Source organism: Triticum urartu, chromosome 5A (genome assembly GCF_056163025.1).
Source record: "Triticum urartu cultivar PI428250 chromosome 5A, HENAU_Tu73, whole genome shotgun sequence".
Classification (NCBI taxonomy): domain Eukaryota; kingdom Viridiplantae; phylum Streptophyta; class Magnoliopsida; order Poales; family Poaceae; genus Triticum; species Triticum urartu.
Genome location: NC_141877.1, coordinates 77,789,646 through 77,798,343, shown reverse-complemented (window position 1 = coordinate 77,798,343; position 8,698 = coordinate 77,789,646).

Genomic DNA, 8,698 nt, shown 5'->3' with positions numbered 1-8,698 from the left:
TACCGAAGGTTGTTCGGAGTCCCGGATGTGATCACGGACATGACGAGGAGTCTCGAAATGGTCGATAAATAAAGATTGATATATTGGAAGCCTATATTTGGATATCGGAAACGTTTCGGGTGAAATCGGGATTTTACCGGAGTACCAGGGGGTTACCGGAACCCCCCGGGGGTTATTGGGCCTACATGGGCCATAAGGGAGAAGAGGAGGGCCGGCCAGGGCAGGCCGCACGCCCCCTCCCCCTAGTCTGAATAGGATAAGGAAGGGGGGGCGGCGCCCCCCTTTCCTCTTTCTCCCTTCCTCCTTCCTTTTCCAACAAGGCAAGAGGGGGGAGTCCTACTCCCGGTTGGAGTAGGATTCCTCCAGGCGCACCCATAGGGCCGGCCGCACCTCCCCCTCTCCCTCCTTTATATACTGAGGCAAGGGGGCACCCCATGACACACAAGTTGATCCTTGTGATCGTTCCTTAGCCGTGTGCGGTCCCCCCTTCCACCATATTCCACCTCGGTCATATCGTAGCGGTGCTTAGGCAAAGCCCTGCGTCGGTAGAACATCATCACCGTCATCACGCCATCATGCTGATGAAACTCTCCCTCAATGTTTTGCTGGATCGGAACTCGAGGGACGTCACCGAGTTGAACGTGTGCAGAACTCGGAGGTGCCGTACGTTCGGTACTTGGATCGGTCGGATCGGGAAGACGTACGACTACTTCCTCTATGTTGTGTCAACACTTCCGTTGCCGGTCTACGAGGGTACATAGACAACACTCTCCCCTCTCGTTTCTATGCATCACCATGATCTTGCATGTGCGTAGGAAAATTTTGAAATTACTACGTTCCCCAACACTATCTAGTAGCCCCACTGTCAAACTCCTATGGCTAAGTGAAAGTGTTAAAGCATTATAGTCTGGTTGCCTCGTTCGCTACGCTATCACCTCCTTAATAGGACCAAGACGTTGGGTTAAGTGTGAACACGCGTTTTTTGCGAGAACCTCCTCATTATATGCATGGGGGTTGAAGCCGACGGCTGCAATCTTTCAGGTTATACACATGTATACATAAACGGCCGCACAAGAGGCATCATACTACTTTTAGGCAAAAGTATAAACATAGCCTTATAAAAACTTCATAAAAGCATTGTGTTTACAATGAGAATACATATCACTCAAACATAATATTTTTCGAGCACTGGGCCTCTATCAAACAAGCACCCTCGAGAACCTCGTCGAAATAATGCTCGGCAGCCACTCGACCTATGGCCGAACCCTGCGCCGCAACAGTGGTAGCGTCCATCTCCGCCCAGTATGCTTTAACACGGGCAAGGGCCATCCGCGAGCCTTCTATGCACGCTGACCTCTTCATCGCATTAATTCGCGGCACCGCACCAAGGAACTGCTGCACTAAGCTAAAATAGTTGTCCGGCTTTGGCTTTTCCGGCCATAGCTGATCCACAACAGACCTCATGGCGAGTCCGGACAACCTATTCAGTTCAGCCCATTCGGCTAGCTGGTCAGTCAAGGAAAGCGGACGCTTTGCAATGTGGAATTGCGACCAGAACAGCTTGTCCACTTCACGATCTGTTTGACCTTGGAAGTACTTGGCCGCATCGGCAGCGCTCGCCGCCAAATCCATATACGCATCTGCCGAACTCCACAGTCGATCCAGAGGGGCATACCGTGGATCTCTGAACTTCCTCCGCAACATGAAGGGTTTCCCAGCCGCAATATCCCCGGCTTCCCGCAGCTCCTCCTTCTTTGCTCTCATAGCAGAACGGGTGTCTTTGTCCGCCGCCGTGGCCTTCTCAAGGTCCGTTGCCTTCGCTCGGTTTTCTTTTTCAAGGACCCGACAACGGTCGGCAGTGTCTTTTAATTCTACGGCCATCTTCTCTTGGCTCTCGCAATGTGCGGCCTTCTCGGCTTTCAACTCTTCGGCCGCCTTCAAAGCACCTGCATTACTAATCCTTGCTTGTTCCTTGGCTTGGGCAAGTTCTGCCCGCAAGGCTTCCACAGTGGCATCTCCATCTACAGTCACAACATATTAAAGATACTGGCATCATGCTGCTCTTACTATGTGGCATTCACCAGATAATAACACTTACCCTGTGCCTCATCAAGCCTCTTGTTAACAAGCTCGATGTCGGCGTCTGCCGCATCCAGTTGCCGTTTTAATTTGGCAAACTCACTAGTCCGGCTAGCCACCGGAGCTTCCACCACCTGCACATAGGAGCAGTCTGGTTACTGCCTGGGAATATGATCCTCTGTTCGCTATCGTTCTCGACGACAACCAGAGTCTTAGGGGCTACTATCTACATAGGGCACACCTAACATGTGCAGTACTATCACATATCATCTCACGTACCTCAAAGCCTATCAGTAGACTCATAAAAGCTTCATGTAATCCGTTTTCGGCGGATGAGATTCTCTCCATCACCGTACTCATCAGTATACGGTGTTCTTCTGAGATGGCTGCTCACCCCACCAACTCCCTCAGAACATCCGATCGCACACTAGACGGTGCCGGACTCTTTTGTCTGCTCTCTTCGGGAGCCGGACGCTGGGGACTTCGGGGGTTTATGGGATTATCTTCTGGCCTCACCAGATCCGGAGAGGCCCTCCGTGACGACACTTCGGGGTCGCCCGCTTCTTGAGCGGAGGAGTCCGAGGGAGGCGTTTCGCTCTCCATCATCTCTGGAAGAAGATCCCCCGAAGACGAGCTCAGCTGAGAGGGGCTAAGGCCCGAACTGCAAGATATATGCGGTGGTTATTCTCTCAGAAAAAAAAAGATAGCATACCTTTACTATTAAAGTATTTTGGATCACTTATGACTTGTTGGGGGGCTGATCCCCCCGCGGACTTTGTGCGGCAAAAGCACCCCCCGAGGCAGGACCCTCTGTGGGAGACTTCTTCTCCTGTTTGGAGGCTTCGGCTTCCGGATCCTCGGACGCAGTCCTTTTCCTCCCCCGGTTGTCCTCCTTCATGGAGACGCTCGTTCCCTCGGTTGGAACGGGCAGCGATGGGGGCCCGCGTCCGCACGTATTATCCCCCCGGTATCTTCCTTCAAGGGCTCCGGGCAAGGTGCGACCTCGAGCATCTTTTCCAATACCGGATTTTCCAAACCCTCAGGGAGGGGGGCCAAACACCGAATCATCTTCGCCTTTGTTAGCCAGTCCTGGTCAAAAAGCAAGCTCTCAGAAATGACTTCGAATAAAAGATAGTGTGTTCGGCTAGAGGATTTCTTACTTGTTCGGCGGCACGGTTACTGCTCAGGCCCACGTCCTCGGTAATATCAGGACATTCTACTTGAGGTATGAAGAATGACTTGTACATCTCCTCGTGCGTCAGGCCGAGGAAACTTTTAATGGCACGTGGTCCCTCTGGGTTGAACTCCCACAAGCGAAGGGGCCGGCGTTTGCAAGGCTAGAATTGACGAACCAGCATAACTTGTATTACCGCAACCAAATTAAAATCTCCCTCGAAGAGATCTCGGATGCGGCTTTGCAGTATAGGCACGTCCTTGGCTGGACCCCAACTCAGACTTCTGCTAATCCATGACATCAGTTGTGGTGGGGGGCCCGAGCGGAAAGCGGGGGCAGCCGCCCACTTGGCACTTCTGGGAGCTGTGACGTAAAACCACTCCCGATGCCATAATTTGGGCACCTCTGGGAAGGAACCTTTCGGCCATGGAGCTCCTGCCATCTTGCCTATGGATGCACCTCCGCACGCTGCATGCTGCCCCTCGATCATCTTTGGCTTCAATTCAAAGGTCTTGAGCCACAAGCCAAAGTGAGGGGTAATGCGGAGGAAGGCCTCGCACACGACAATAAATGTCGAGATGTGGAGAAAGGAGTCCGGAGCTAGATCATGGAAATCTAGCCCGTAATAGAACATCAAACCCCTGACGAAGGGATCCAGAGTGAGGCCTAGACCTCGGAGGAAGTGGGAGACGAACACGACGTTCTCGTTGGGTTCGGGAGTAGGGACGATCTGCCCTCAAGCAGGCAGCCGATGCGAAACCTCGGCGGTCAGGTATCTGGCCTCCCTCAACTTCTTAACGTCCTCTTCCATAACGGAGGAGGGCATCCATCGGCCTTGAAGGCTGGATCCGGACATGATTGAAGATCCGGAGCACCTAACTTGGGCTTTGGGTGTTAGAACATGAGGTGAGGGAAGGGTTCGATTGAGCACGAGAGGGAAAAAGCAAAAACCTTGTCCCTTTATAGCGAGGGTGAATATCAAGCGTCCTCTCCGTAGCCGTTTAGGACTTGCCTATAATCTAGGAGTCCTAGACACGGTTGGATTACCCACGACCGCATTAATGAGAATCCCGTAATTGGGGGAACACGATCTCCGCTTTGGCAAGACGTGTCAAGAAACCGCCTCGCGTTATGTGCGGGGCTGGTTAAAAGAAACGGTTCGAATAATCACCGGGCCATGACATAACGTCGTGCTGCCAAAACAAGCCAGCAAATTAGATCTGCGAAAATATTATTCTCTCTACAGTGGAATGTGGAACTTATTTTGCAGGGTCGGACACTATCCTCGTATTCAAATTCTTCTGATGTATTCGGAGAAGGAACCCGCCTTGCAATGCCGAAGACAATACTGCGCGTCGGACTCATTGTCATTGAAGCCTGGTTCAGGGGCTACTGAGGGAGTCCTAGATTAGGGGGTCTCCGGATAGCCGGACTATCTCCATTGGCCGGACTGTTAGACTATGAAGATACAAGATTGAAGACTTCGTCTCGTGTCCGGATGGGACTCTACTTGGCGTGGAAGGCAAGCTAGGAAATACGGATATGGATATCTCCTCCTTTGTAACCGACCTTGTGTAACCCTAACCCTCTCCGGTGTCTATATAAACCGAAGGGTTTTTAGTCCATAGGACAACAACCATAACATACGATCATACCATAGGCTAGCTTCTAGGGTTTAGCCTCTCTGATCTCGTGGTAGATCTACTCTTGTACTACCCATATCATCAATATTAATCAAGCAGGACATAGGGTTTTACCTCCATCAAGAGGGCCTGAACCTGGGTAAAACATCGTGTCCCCTGCCTCCTGTTACCATCCGGCCTAGACGCACAGTTCGGGACCCCCTACCCGAGATCCGCCGGTTTTGACACCGACAACAATGATGAAGCGTGTCATAAAAAACGGAACGGTGGAAAGTTGCATGGCAATATATCTCAGAATGGCTATGGAAATGCCATAATAGGTAGGTATGGTGGCTGTTTTGAGGAAGGTATATGGTGGGTTTATGGTATCGGCGAAAGTTGGTGGTACTAGAGAGGCTAGCAATGGTGGAAGGGTGAGAGTGCGTATAATCCATGGACTCAACATTAGTCATAAAGAACTCACATACTTATTGCAAAAATCTATTAGTTATCGAAACAAAGTACTACGCGCATGCTCCTAGGGGGATAGATTGGTAGGAAAAGACCATCGCTCGTCCCCGACCGCCACTCATAAGGAAGACAATCAATAAATAAATCATGCTCCGACTTCATCACATAACGGTTCACCATACGTGCATGCTACGGGAATCACAAACTTCAACACAAGTATTTCTCAAATTCATAACCACTCAACTAGTATGACTCTAATATCACCATCTTCATATCTCAAAACAATCATCACGTATCAAACTTCTCATAGTATTCAATGCACTATATATGAAAGTTTTTATTATATCCCTCTTGGATGCCCATCATATCAGGACTAAATTCATAACCAAAGCAAATTACCATGCTGTTTAGGACTCTCAAAATAATATAACTGAAGCATGATAGTTCATCTATTTCTATAAAATAAAACCACCACTGTGCTCTAAAAAGATATAAGTGAAGCACTAGAGCAAATAACAAACTACTCCGAAAGATATAAGTGAAGATCAATGAGTAGTCGAATAATCATGCAACTATATGAAGACTCTCTAATATTTAAGGATTTCAGATCTTGATACTTTATTCAAATATCAATCAAACCAAAATAAAATGACATCTAAGAATAGCAAACATCATGTGAAGAAGCAAAAACTTAGGATCAACCGATACTAACCGATAGTTGTTGAAGAAGAAAGGTGGGATGCCAACCGGAACATCCCCAAGCTTAGACGCTTGAGACTTCTTGAAATATTATCTTGTGGTGCCTTGGGCATCCCCAATCTTGAGCTTTTGTGTCTCCTTAATTCCTCTCATATCACGGTCTCCCTAAATCTCAAAAGCTTCATCCACACAAAACTCAACAAGGACTCGTGAGATGAGTTAGTATAAACCATTGCAAAAACCTTATCATCCTCTACTGTAGAAAATCACTAAAATTATTATTCAACATTGCATACTAAATGCCTCTGCATATTTAATAGTCCTATCCTCAAATAGAATCATTAAAGAAGCAAACATATGCAAACAATGCAAACATAACAGCAATCTGCCTAAACAGGACAGTCTATAAAGAGTGCAGCAAGATCCATACTTCCCTAACTCCAAAAATTATGAAAGAAAATTACCACTGTAGTAAATTTATCAGATCTTAATATGCAAAAGGTTTCGACATTTTATCATATTCTGAATTTTCTAGGGAATTATTGCAACAGCGGTAAACTTTCTGTTTTCAAACAGCAACATGTGGACTTCTAAAATAGGCATAGTAAAGGCTATCAATGCCACTTTTATTGAAATAAAAGATGCAAAACATTGTTCTAAATAACAGCAAGCAAATCTTAACAAAATAAATTGACGCTCCAAGCAAAACACATATCATGTGGTGAATAAAAATATAGCTCCAAGTAAAGTTACCGATGAACGAAGACGAAAGAGGGGATGCCTTCCGGGGCATCCCCAAGCTTAGGCTCTTGGATATCCTTGAATATTACCTTGGGGTGCCTTGGGCATCCCCAAGCTTAGGCTCTTGCCACCCCTTGTTCCATAATCCATCGAATCCTTACCCAAAACTTGAAAACTTCACAACACAAAACTTAACAGAAACTCGTAAGCTCCGTTAGTATAAGAAAATAAATCACCACTTCAAGGTACTGTAATGAACTCATTATTTATTTATATTGATGTTAAACCTACTGTATTCCAAATTCTCTATGGTTTATAAACTCTTTTACTAGCCATAGATTCATCAAAATAAGTAAACAACACATGAAAAACAGAATCTGTCAAAAACAGAACAGTCTGTAGTAATATGGATAAAACGTATACTTCTGGAACTCATAAAATTCTCAAATAAATTTCTGGACCTGAGGAATTTATCTTTTAATCATCTTCAAAAAGAATTAAATAAATAGCGCTCTCCAAATAAAAATGGCAGCAATTCTCGTGAGCGCTAAAGTTTTTGTTTTTTACAGCATGATCAACAAGACTTTCCCCAAGTCTTCCCAAAGGTTCTACTTGGCACAAACACTAATTAAAAGCATAAAACCACATCTAAACAGAGGCTAGATGAATTATTTATTACTAAACAGGAACAAAAAGCAAGGAACTAAAATAAAATTGGGTTGCCTCCCAACAAGCGCTATCGTTTAACGCCCCTAGCTAGGCATGATGATTTCAACGATGCTCACATAAAAGATAAGAATTGAAACATAAAGAGAGTATCATGAAGAATATAACTAGCACATTTAAGTCTAACCCACTTCCTATGCATAGGGATTTTGTGAGCAAACAACTTGTGGGAACAAGAATCAACTTGCATAGGAAGGTAGAACAAGCATAACTTCAAAATTTTAAGCACATAGAGAGGAAACTTGATATTATTGCAATTCCTACAAGCATGTATTCCTCCCTCATAATAATTTTCAGTAGCATCATGAATGAATTCAACAATATAACCAGCACCTAAAGCATTCTTTTCATGATCTACAAGCATAGAAATTTATTACTCTCCACATAAGCAAAATTCTTCTCATTCGGAATAGTGGGAGTATCATAAGAAACTTGAATACTATAAATTGTTTCCACATTAAAAGAGTAATGTTCAGAAAAAGGGTAACCATAATCATGACAAGTTTTATAAATATAATCACTACTTTTTATAGCATAAGTATCATAACAATAATCATCATAAGTAGGAGGCATGCTATCATCATTATAAATTTGCATATCAAAACTTGGGAGACTAAAAATACCATCTTCATTAAATGTAGCATCCCCAAGCTTAGGACAAACATTAATTTCAGCAAATATATTCTCAAAAACATCATCTTCATCAAACATAGCCTCCCCAAGCTTGGGCCTTTTCATATCATAAGCATAATCACTCTCATCATTAATAGTATGGATAGCACCAATAGTATAGCAATTATCATATTCTTCCAAGCAAGTGCCAAAAATATTTTCAAGATCATAAGAAGTATCATTATCTTCCACAATTATATTTTCATGAGGCAGAATAGTAATAGGAGCAGCATTATTTGGGAGAGATATCTTTTTACCTCTCTTCTTTTTTCTTTTCTTCTTCTTCACCACATCATGTGTGGGTCCAATCCTCTTTTTGGAGCTCCTTATTAATGAGATTGGTTGAATAGGAGGCTCCTCCTCGTTACCTGATTCATCATAAGAAATAATAGGAGGGTATTGGGAAGTCTCTTCCCTTTCATTAGTATTCTCTTCATCTTCTATTTGTTTTCTTTTCTTTACGTAGTTGGCAATATAAAGATTTTCAATACAATTCACCGCACAATACATATAA